Genomic DNA, 12,366 nt, shown 5'->3' on the forward strand with positions numbered 1-12,366 from the left:
TCATTTCCTTTTAAGTTAGGTTAGCTAATGTATTTTCACTCTGGAACTATTCTCCACAAGATGCCTCTTTTACTTTATACTATCACTCGGAGTCCTTTATATCAGCATGGTGCTTAACTCCCTGCAGTGTTTTCCACTCCTGAGAGACAGGTAAGGCTGTACGTATGTGTGGGGTCGGGCAGTGCCTGAGGCGAGGTGGTCTCCCCGGTCCGGGCAACTGGGCAGATGGGGCCACCATTCACTGAGATGGACCAGGGGTGGGGCAGGGGCCGGGAAGGGAGGAAGCGCAGCCTCAGTCAAGTAGAGATGGCTTTGACTGTTGGATGTGAGAATGTCCTGGGCTGGAGACAAAGACTTAGAAAATTCTCATGTAGAAGGCCTACTGGTGAACGGCCTGCTCACTGGAGGCATTTCCTTGACTTCTCAACAAGTTTCCATCTTTACCACCTGTATCCCAGGTTCCCACCAAATGCAACTTCCCTTCTTGCAGATCGACAGTGAGACCTCAATTTTGATAGATGAGGTATCGACCTCTCTCCAGAAGGACGTGCTGAAGCAGAGATAGGAAGCGTCCACCCACTCAAGCCCGTGAAATGCCTTCTCCCTAACTCAGACTCTCCACTGCCACCCGCTCCTCTCGCTCCTCTTTCATCCTTCCCCTCCAAATGCAGCCATCTCTTTGCACCCAAGCTACTCACTCAAGCCTCCTTCGCTAAGGCCAGATGCGGTGATGTGCCTGCCATCACCACTTTTACAAACTCTTTTCCTGCTAGAAACATCGGTGGGAAGCTGGCGTGATCGTGTCTGCAGATGCCAGTTGGCTAGACCTCCTGGGGCCTGGCGAGGAATAATATACTCAGTGGGTGGCAGCTGGCTTGCCTTGGATGGCTTCCTCCCAGAACAGCCAGAGGGATGTGATCATGAAGCCCTCCTGAGTCACCAGGGGGTTGACTGTCATGAATGAGTCAGCTCTCAGAAAGCTGCGACCTCTAAATCCAGCCCTTATGGTGCCATTCTAGAACCAACCATTGCTCCCAGGCCCCAAGCATCCAGCCTTGCGCTTGGGTTGGGACCTAAAGAAATAAACTGTAATGTGGGGACATCTTGTGTTCTTCCCAGCGGTTCCAGTTATTTCAGGACAATTTCCTGCTGACAGGTTGTGTCTGAGTGCCATAAAATTTCTGTAGGAGCACCAAGTTGTCAATGGAATTCCTCTGAAGAGGATCAACTCTTCAACCTGAGGGCTTAAGAATGGAACTTGTTTACTCTGCCATGCCTCATGTGCAGGCAGAGTCCGCATGGGGGAGACGTCTTAATGTAATCTCATATGAAAATTCTTTATAACAGATTACATAAATAAGATCCACAAGTACATGGAAATATTTATTCACAAAATTAAAGAAATTTAAACAGCTAGGGATGTTCAGATTTCCCCAGTATTTGGTTCCAAGAGATATGATGACTGAGATTCAGGGAGGAAAGGCCATGGACCCTGCTCAGGGCAAGGAGCAGAAGGAGTTTGCTGTTGCACCGCGGGAGGCTGGCTGGGTGCCACGGACATAGATTTGCTGTGGGGTAAGTCTGCATTCTCTGTAAACTCAAGAGAGCAGGCCGAGGAAGCTGAGAACAGGAGGGTTCAGAAATGGTCTTGCCTGGTTAGTATTAAATTCTTCTCTTGTTCCAGTGTCCTTAGAGCTTATGTTTGTAACAGAATTAGACTTTTAAAAAGTTTTAGAAAGGGATATGTCAAGCCATTTGCACAAGTAAAGGTCCTCTGGTGGCAGCAACAAAATACAGGATCTGAGTACGCTTTGATATGAGCAGTTTCTGCTCCCGACCAGTGAGTGAAAAGATAAAATGTTGTAATCAGAGCTAAAACCCTCAAGCACCCACAGATGTACAACTTCACATTCAAAATGCTTTGTCTAGCGGGCCTTTCAAAGCCCCCATTTATAAGAGCATGAAGGTAGTGACGGGAGACAGCGCTGTGGACTGGTGAGCTGGACACGCACCGGGGCAATGGACAGGAACACGTGCACTGGTGCTCAGTACCAGCAAAGTAAATAGACCGTCAGCTAGTAGGAAAATCCTCTTCTATTTGCTCAATTCCTTTCAAGCAGTGCATGTGCACTCACAAGGCTTTTTAAAGCAGTATTTTCTTGATTCATCTCTGTCGTTAATAAACATGTCACCAGGATTTCTAGGGAGACAATATAAGCAGATGGAATCTGAAAATCCAAGAAATTCCTGGGGGACTTCTTTTTCACGGTGGGCGGGTTCATTTCATTCCATTGGCAGGCGCTAGGGTAGAGCGATCGTGAGCGTGAATTTAAGAATCAGACCAGCGTGAGCTCGAATCCTTGCTCTGCCACCTTCAAGTTAACTAACCTCTCTTCACCTAAGTTTTCTCAAATGAAAAGTGGGAAAAATAATACCACTGCATCGGATAATTGGGGAATTCTAAAAATAATGTAAGAAGTGATTCTCAAACTTGTTTCTTAGAACCTCAAGGTTTGCTCGCGGTTGTTCAGAGATTGCTCGGCGGGTGGAAAGCAGCCCCCGTGACTGCTCCCACTAAAGCAGATCCATGTATCTCCGTCCTGTATGTGCTGCGTGCAGAGAGGAGGCCACCGCGTGAAAGGGCTGTGCTCTGGAAGGAGGCAGCGCTAACCACTGACGCGTGCAACCCGATGTGAGCGCAGTGACACAGAGCAGGCACGGCTAACGGCTGACATGTGCACCCCCCGGTGTGACGGCAGTGACATGGAAGCTGCTACTATCATTTAAACATAGATTATACTGGTGGTGCCCACCCAGTTGGCCCCATGGCATCACACAGGAGCTGCCAGACTAGGAGAAATGCCTTAGCTGTCAGTACCATGGACATTCGAGGGACTGTGTGTGCGAATTGAAGGTGATTATGGTACAAGGGGGAAGCATTGCATGGGGATGGGGGGCATGTCAAAAACCAGTTAAATCCTAGTTTTCTTCCAGATAGTTGTATGATCTCAGTTTTCTCATCTGGCAACTGAGTAGGTTGGACTAGATGATCTCTAAGGTCCTTCCTAAGAATTTTATTTTATGATCACAGAACAGCAGTTAATGAAGACACTGCTCAAGTCGAGCTCGGAACTGGATGGAGTCAGGTGTGCTTCTCTCCCTAGGCAGGAATTCAGTGGGCCCCTCTGTCATGGGCATCAGAGTGTCTTTGCCATCCCGCCTGCCCGTGCCCTGGCTCAGTGGACGGGTGAGTGCCCCACAGTAGCAAGATTGCCTTTGCCTGGAAGACTAAGGGAGGACATGCTGTGCTTAACCCTTCACTTAATCATCCACTTTCTCAAGACTGTCTTCGCCAGTTCCCGCCTTGTGAGTGACGCTGACAAAATCTACAGCTTGGGAGGGCTGGCAGTGTGAATGGAGCCATCACAGCTAGGGCTCAGCTCAGGCATCCAGCTGGCCCTAAGACGTGTATACTTGTCTTCCACCTCTTTATACAGATCAACCTCTGGACTCTGAGTCCGCTCCCCAATTCTTAGTCCTCTCCCCTGCATCCTGGGAAGTACTGAACGTGGGGAGCACTGATTCGCCACCTAAACAGAGCAACTGTGTCCACGCAGACGCCTGACGCTCTGGGCAGGAGAACTCGGCTGCAGTGGCATCAGGCAGGGAATCTTTTCTAAAATTCCAGGGGAGAATGCATTTGTTAGTGCTGTGGAGTGGATTCTGACTCCTAGCGCCCTGTGGACAGCAGAGTGGAACCCTGCCCCCTTTCTGCGCCATCCTCTCACCTTCTGGTGCTCCATCAGACAGTGCTCTGCTGCTATTCACAGGGTTTTCATGGCCACTGTTTTTGGAAGTGGGTGGCCAGGTCCTTCCTGGTCTGTTTCAGTCTGGAAGCCCTGCTGAAACCTGTCCACCACAGATGACCCTGCTGGTACTGGAAACACTGTGGCACAGCTTTCAGCATCACAGGCACACACAGATGGGGGATGCAGCTCCCTGAGGGGAAAGGAACCCAGACCGTGCCAGCGAGAGTGCTGGATCTTAACCACTAGACCCCCAAGGCTGGCTGGAGAATCAGAGGAGGAAAAATAGGTCATTTATAAACGAATGGCAGGGAACCTGCTTGGGTACGTCCCTCCAATTTCCCTCCTTTCTAAATGGCTCAGTCGATACCTTCGTTCAAATGTCTCCAGAACTTTCACTGCTGGAAATGAGGCCTGTTACAAGGAGAGGAGGACATTTCTGCTCCGTGTCTTTGCAAACACTGAGTAGGAGCTGGGGCTGAAGATCTTGATTTTACCACTCTGAAAACTACGCAGGAAAGAGATGCAGCACGGAAAGGCATCCTGCGTGGAAGAGAAAGCCCGCGCTGTCTGGACCACATCTCTGACCCACAGGACTTCGGAGAGCATCAGGCCTCCCGCTTCCCTGGTGAAGGAGACCCCTGGAATCTCTTCTCAATCAACACCACCGCAAGGCTGCCAGCTCCCTCTCTGGACAGTGCCTGCCACCCCCCGCCCTCCCCTCCAATGGTCTTCCTTAGACTGAGCAGAAATCCACGTCTCTATAAAGGTTACTGCCTGCTGGCTCTGGAACAACAGAGTAACTACAGAGTAACATTCACGCCATCTTTCCTCTTTCTCTCTCAGTCCTTCAAGGCCCACTTCCTCCAGGCGCTCCCCAGTGGGAGAAGCTGAAGCCCAGAGTTCTCGTGAGGCGACTATCCACTCAGCCAGTTGACAATATTTACTGAGTGCCTAGAAGGAGCATTTTCCTAAGCTCTGGGAACGCAGTGGTGAGCAAGACAGGACATCTTGATCTCAGAGGCGCGGTGGGTAAAATATTTCTACCCTCTTAGGAAGGACTGGTTGGCCACAGCAACAAATAACTGTCAGAACCGGTTTAACACCGGTTTTCGCGGCTCAGCGAGAACTTCCCATTAGCAGCCAGGGCCAGGCAACAGTGGCACCTAGGTCACCATGCTTCCAGAGGTAAGGCCACTGAGGTCCCTGAGCCGCTCTGCAGCCCCGAGGAGGAGCTCTCCCTCCACTGAGCTGGCGTGAAATCCGATGCCCAGCTTCCCTAAAGGGCAAGGGGACAGCACGGAGGGCCAAGCAGCACCGTGGAAAGACAACTCCTAGGTTTCTGTCAAATGCCCGGAGCAGGTCAGACCCACCATCCACGTGCTATTTATTTTCAGCAGCCATAACAATAAGAGTCCCCACATACCATTCTCGCTTATAGGTATTGCTAAGCCTTTTAAAAAAGCTGAAGTATTGCAGCCGCCTCTTCTCCAAGACGGTGCGCGTGGAGACTCAAGCCACAGGTGAGGCCTGCGTCCTCGGCGGTTCTGGAAGCCCCCCTGGCTGCTGACCCCGTGATCTCTGCCGAGGTCCTTAGCCTGTCTGGACTTCGGCTCCGTCTGGAAAACAACAGGGCAACATCCGCTCCACCTACATCAAGGAGTTGCTAAGAAGATGAATAAGAAGAAAGCTTTTTAATTGGAAAAGCCCAAAATATAAGGGATCGGTATTACGTTTCTGGAAAAAAAAAAAAAAACCCTTATGTTTAAAGCAAACATTTATAGATTGAATGCCGCTGTTCAAACTCCCCTGGCCGGCTTCCAAAGGCTGCTTTCAGCTTCACACGCGCGTGGGCACCCCGCTGAGCGAGCCCGCCCGGCCCCTCGCCCTGCCCCGCGCAGGGGACAGAACCGCGAGCGGAATTCCTTCCCTTCCCGATTTCCCGGTTCCTCACACACCCAGCTGAAGCTCTGCGTCTTCCCTTGAGCCTGCCTCGGCTCTAAGTCTGTGAACTTGTGAAGAGCGTGGTCCACGTTGGCGCCGAGACGGCCGAGGCCCCGCCCCCCGGAGCCGGCCCCGCAGCCGGGAGGACGGTGCAGAAAGGGGCCGGAGGAGGGCGAGCGCAGAGCCGGGCGAGGCTTCACCGCGGGCGACAGGGGGCCTCCTGCGGGGCGGGTCGCAGGGGCAGCTCGCGCAGCTTGGTCTGCCAGCAGATGTCTGGATGAGAAGAAGGAGCGATGCGAATTCCTGGGTGAAACATGCCAGACAGAAGTGACAGCTCAGAGAAAGGTCCTCTATGGGGAGGGTACTCGGTGGCTTCAGTGCACACCGCACAAAGGGGAGAGCGGTCGGAGAGAACGTGGAGACGCGGCCTCCTCTGGGGAACCGGGTGTGTCTCGGCCCCTTGGGCGGCCGCCTCTCCTTTATTGAGGACCTGCACACGTGTTAGAGCCTGGGGCGGCCATACAAAGCTGCACACGCGGGACGGCTCACAACAACAGAAATGGACCCCTCACAGCTCTGGAGACCAGAAGTCTGAAATCAAGGCACCAGGAGGGCCCTGCCCCCTCTGAAGGCTGGAGCAGCACTCCTTCCTTGCCTCTTCCACTTTTGGGGGCCCCAGGCCATCCTGGGCAGTCCTTGGCTTGTAGCTGCCTCACACAGCATCGTCCCTGTGTCTCCCAATCTCCCTCTCCCTATAAGGACACCAGTTATTGGATCTAGGGCCCACTCTAATCCAGTATGACCTCATCTTGTTACATCTGCAAAGACTTCATTTCCAAATCAGGTTTTGGACTGGCATGAATTTTGGGGGGGCACTATCCAACCCACTATACCACATTTGACAGGTTTTTTCCGTAGAGTGGCGGTTAAAGGCCATACAGCATGGTGGTTAAAAACGGGTTCCGGAGCTAGGCCTCCTGGCTCTACGCCTTTCTGACTGTGGGCCCAGGGCACGGTTTTTAACCTCTCCACGCCTCGGCATCCCCGTCTGGGAGTACTAATAGCAGCTACCTCACGAAACTGTGATGAGGATTCATGAATTCACATATGCTAAGTGCTTCAGCTGCGCTGGGCACGCTGTAAGCTCTTCATAAATGCTTTTGCTCTGGGATATAATTTGTTGCAATTTTGGATGGCATCTTTCCCCCATATTCTCTAATCAGTTATTGCTAGTGACTTGGAAAACTATCAATTTTTGTATAGTGACCTTGTAAAAGCTGCCATCTTACTGCAGTCTTATCATTTTCCAGTTGTTTCTCCTTGATTTCCTTGGTGGCGATCACATTAGCGTCAAGGTACTCAAACACTATGATACATAACATTAAATGAATGACTGTGGAAGCCCACGGATACCTGCAGGGAGAAATGATGTTCAAAAAGCATCTTTTATACCTATTACCAGAGGCAGGGGCAGATACTCTGCTTCATGCCCACGACACGATGAAAATGTGCCCATTCCCTTTATTACCATGTGTGTACTGTTGATCCAGACCAAACCCAGACAGCTCCACGAGAGCAGGCTTTCAGTTCTAGTATATTCCCACGGTGCACAGTGCCGTGTGGAAGCAGGTGCTTGCTATCTTGACTCACTTCACGAACAGATAATCCGCAATCAACGTGACTGACACAGGGATGACCCTTTCCAGCCAGAGAATGGCGAGGATCCTAGCTCATGAATTTGCTCCTCGTTCTTCTCCCATGTCTAACTGATGAGGTCACATGGCCCTTCCCTCTCTCTGGCTTGTAGGCACAAAGGCAGGAACCATGCTTCCTGCGTCCTATTTATTCCCGGAGCACAGAGCCACATTTGGCACAGTGGAGTTCCGTCAAGGGTCCTCTCGGATCAAACTCTTCAGCAGCTTCCCATTGGTCTTACAGTCTGGGCGCCTCACTGGCAAGGCCTGTAAGGTGTGATGTGAGCTGGCTCTTCTCCAACCCATCTCCATCCATCTTCCCTTCCCTCTACCTCTTCCTCTGACTGAACAGCTCTCCCCATAGCTCTTCCACGGAGACCCCTAATCAAAAGTCACCTCAACCAAGTGGCTCTCTCCCAGCTACTAGCAGACCACCCGGTTGCCTTCAGCACACAGATCACAACCCAAAGTATGCAATTTATATGCCTGTTTACTGACCGTCTGCCCCATTCTAATGTCCCCAGGAAGGCAAGGACCTCATCTGTCTCCTCTCCCCTGTCAGTCCCCACCGCTTAGACACAGCGTCTAGCACAGTCCATGCTCAATGAATTTGTATTGAATAAAATAATTATGCAAGCTGAAGTCTTCATTAAAGTCTACTCATTACAAAACAAGTACATGTTTTCTAGATAATTTTCTAGAATAGAGATTTGTTTCCAGTTTTGCTCACACGTAGGAAGCCACTACTCCGTGCAACATGCTGAGAGAACTATCAGAGGGAGCTAAGAACACTTGGGACTCTGGAATGCTTCACTACAGATTTTCCCAAATTCTCTATTTGTTTTTTTAAAGATTACAGACATGAATAAATCTGTTGTTGTAAGTCCCGAGACTGCTCCTGGAAATTACAGAATAACAAGTTATCCACACAATAACTGACTTATGCGGAGTGGAGAGGCTGTTAGGGTAATCTAGAGAGTGACACATTTCTCTGTTTTAAAGATTAAACTGGGAACCCAGCTAAGCTGGAAGCGTTGTAGACCAACACCCAACGTGTCCTGACCCCGCATGGTCAGTGCTACCATATGCCGGCCCTAAATGCTGCTCTTCTCTTTGGAGTGGTTCCCAACTCATCCGGTCCCCACAAAATGCAAGTCCTTTGAAGCAGACCCTGAGAGCAGGGCACACTCGGCGGCCAGCAAGCGGCCGTGTTCTCCAGCCTCCTGGGTCCACGGGAGGAGCCTCACGGGAGGAGAAGCAAAGCCCTGCCTTCCAAGCCTGGGCTCCCAGGGCTTCTGGCCGCAGGCCTAAGGAGGAAAAGCATCCAGGGGTTAACAGGGGTATGGCAGCCTTTCCAAGACAGATCCACGCTGGGGTGGATCCCTCTACCCAGCGTCACTGTTTGAGATTACAGTACCCATCCGTGTGGATGAGAACTCACAAACCAGGTCCACGAACACCCAAGTGGAAGGCAAGCTGAACGGCGAGGTACATTAGGAAAGACCAGGGGAAGGATGGGCAGTAGCTGAAATCTGGATACCTAGGCCTGTCACATAAGAACAGCTGTCTCTGCCACAGCCACCCTTCTTTAGCAGGGGACCCTGGAAGAGACAACCGATTTCCCCCAGGGAAACTCAGTTAGGCTGGTACTTGTCTGTCTAGGTCCAGCTCTCCTGCATCCATGCAGGCGAGTGTCCAAGAAGAGTGTGTTCAGGAGTACGACAGGTGGCCACAACAGCCAGCATGAGTATCTCTGCCAGCCAAGTTCACTGAGTGATCCAGAGAGGTGAAGTACTTTGTTCAAGGTCACACAGCAAGTGACTTTTGGACTGAGAATGAAGCTCAAGGTTTCATTACCCTTACAGACTAATACCAACATGAACATAATGTTATACCTAAGTTCTAGTTACATTTAACATCTTTGTCCAAAATGGCATTTATTTTAGAATGCCATTCTTTTATCCTGCATTTGAAATAACTTATTTAGATAAACAAAAGTTCTTAAAAAGGAATAAAGCCCTCTACCCAAACCAAGGCACTAGGACACAGGATAGCTGCTTGAGACCTGTCAAATCTGAACACCACTCAGGCAGACACCTCGTCTGAGCTCATTTCCTACCCTAACAGGTTCTTCCAGAACGCAGTCCACAAAGACCCACACGGGACAGATGCTACGTTGCCAGGACAAATCTTACAGCTCAGACTTGCAGCAATGCAGACGGAGAGCGGCCTCGGCCACTCCTTCACTTGAGAGATGAGTAAACGCAGATCATTTCTGTGCGGTCACTGAACTCAGGAAGGTTTGCAGTGGGAAGTGACAGAGCAGACCTTTGGCAGAGTCACGTATACAAACCCAGTAAGAAAATCTAACAGGGAAAACTGCAGAGGGAGTCGGCTGACCTGGCCGGTCCGAGCTCGGTTACTGATCTGTGGCTGCCAGGGCTCCCGTACGCCCGGCCTCCGCCGCGGCCCGCCGGCACCCACGGGGCCTGTGTTTTGGTGCAATCGCTCTAAGGGAGGCTCTGTGTTCAGAGCAGCAAACGGTGGTCTTAACGAAGCTGCTCACAGGGCTTGCCCGCCAGCCACATAGCTTAAAATACACAGCCCGACTCAGGTCTTAACGTCCTTTCCCTCTCTCAGCTCGAGGGCACGTTTCCATCCCCTTCTCTTTTCCAACAAGGGCAGGGGCTCCCTGGGGCTGGCTTTTCAGAAGATGACCCACGTCTCCACGATCCACCCAACCTAAGTCTCGAGATGCTGCCTCCAATGAAGTAGAGGGGGATAAAGCGATTAAAGATTAAACAGGGCATCGATGTAAGAGTAACGTGTTCTAACAGTCCCTGTGGTGCACCCACCTCAGCTGCTGCGGCTTCCCCAGAGGCCTGGGACTTCTGCGAACCACTCAAACTTGCAGGACTTATAACACTCTTTCCATTGCTTTTGCAGACTGTTCGCTCGGCACCACAAAACCTGTTGAATTTTCTCAATATTCAAAAAAACACAGCAGGCAGGCAGCCACTATTTGTTCTCTGTATTTATTTAACACTTATTAAGTACCTACAATGAGCCAGGAATTATATTTTGTTTAAAAAATTCAAAGCTGTAAAATATGGCCCCAAGTGAGAGGTTACCAAAAGCAGCCAGAAAGGATCGAAATCACTCACTCCCAAAATTCTGCAGCTGAGGATCCAAATCCCCCGAACCAAGGGAAACTCCAGGAGGGAGCATCTCTGCCAAGACCAAGAGAAGGAAGTGGGGAGCCAGCCCCGGGAGGAGCCTGACGCCAGCGAGACCCAGTGCACCAGGCATCTCAGCAGGATCTCCCTCCTCGGCCTCCAGGTTGGTTTTAAATCCCTGACTTCTTTCTCTTTTCCCAGCTAAAAAAAAGTAAAACAAACCGCCCAAAATTCATTGGGATATGTGCTTATTCTTCCAATGACTTTATTTGTTAAGTCAAATCTAAAATTAAAGTTAAATTGTGTGGTTTTCTTCATCCTTCATTAACAAAGAAAACTGTCCATTCAGAAACTACACTAAGACAATGGATTGCTAACTAGCAGTCCAGCTTCCATCACAGGGCACTGAGTCACCTGCAGACACGTTACAGTCACGACGATTTATCGATACATATTGTATTGGCTGTTGGGGTTCTTTGGGAAAACTTAGAACAAACCAGAGAACAAAATCTAAGTCTTCATCCTCAAGTAGAAACAGAAAACAAACCTGAAGTATCCACCTGTGTGTCAAGTGACTGAAATGCTCAGTGCGAGAGACACAGCCCACCCACACTTACAGCAGAGCTCCAATGCTCAGTGCAAGAGACACAGCCCACCCACACTGACAGCAGAGCTCAAATGCTCAGTGCAAGACACACAGCCCACCACACAGATCAGCACTCACTCACGAGCATGAGAACTTTCCCACTCGGAGGGAGAGGCCAGCGCACAAGGCGAGCACAATATTCAACAGTCGAGACAAGACGGAGCCAGGTTTTACGGAATCCACTTTAAATTTGAGCTTATTGGACTGTATGTACATACATACAATAAATAGACTATACAATTTTTTAAAGTAGTTTAATAAACTCCACAAAATAATAGCAGATGCATTGAAACATTTACAGAATTCAATTTTCAAATCTTTCTCATTCAAATAAAAGGGATAAAAATAAGATTTCTGCTTTAAAGGCAGAACCTCTTTCCTGAAATGGATCAGTAAAATAAGATACTTTACATGAGAGGAACTAATTTAAGCTTGAGAGGTATTCATAGCTAAGAAAATATGTCCCTTTGTGAGCTATATAGATTAGGGAATATAAAATGATATTTTCTACATTTTTAGATCTCTATTTAAAGTTCTAAATCCAACTCTTACTTGAAGAGAAAAACTGATTTTGGTACCCATACAGAGTATATCAACACAATTACAATGGAAAGATAATTAACTTTTCATGTTCTGTTGGTTTGCTTTTGAAAGTTTAGGCCAGAAAGAACTGGACAACATTTCTGGCCCAAACAGTTATGTTCACATGTGAAGCCTCACCGGCATTTCAGCCTGGGGGTCCTGGGGTTTCACTGCTTGAGTCCCTGCCGCAGGTGTCACCGCGCAGCCACGCTGGGGGTCAGGAGAGGACCTCAGGACACTCAGGCCTAGGAATACGATTCCCGAGTTTTCCAGGCTCACACAGGAGGAGGGTGAGACACACACTATCTGTTGCCATTCACCTCAGAGAGTCTTGAAAGAGGAAAAAACTTAGAAACCTCTGTCATTGTGACCCAAGAAAACAGGCAAAAACCCAAAACATTATATGCTTCCTTGACTCAGATCCTATCATTAACCTTACTTCTATGTTACTCGATATGAAAGATTTTCATTAGCCTGTAAGGAAATCGGGGATAGTCAGAAAACAAAAAAGTGTGGCC

Source organism: Equus caballus, chromosome 29 (assembly GCF_041296265.1).
Source record: "Equus caballus isolate H_3958 breed thoroughbred chromosome 29, TB-T2T, whole genome shotgun sequence".
NCBI lineage: Eukaryota > Metazoa > Chordata > Mammalia > Perissodactyla > Equidae > Equus > Equus caballus.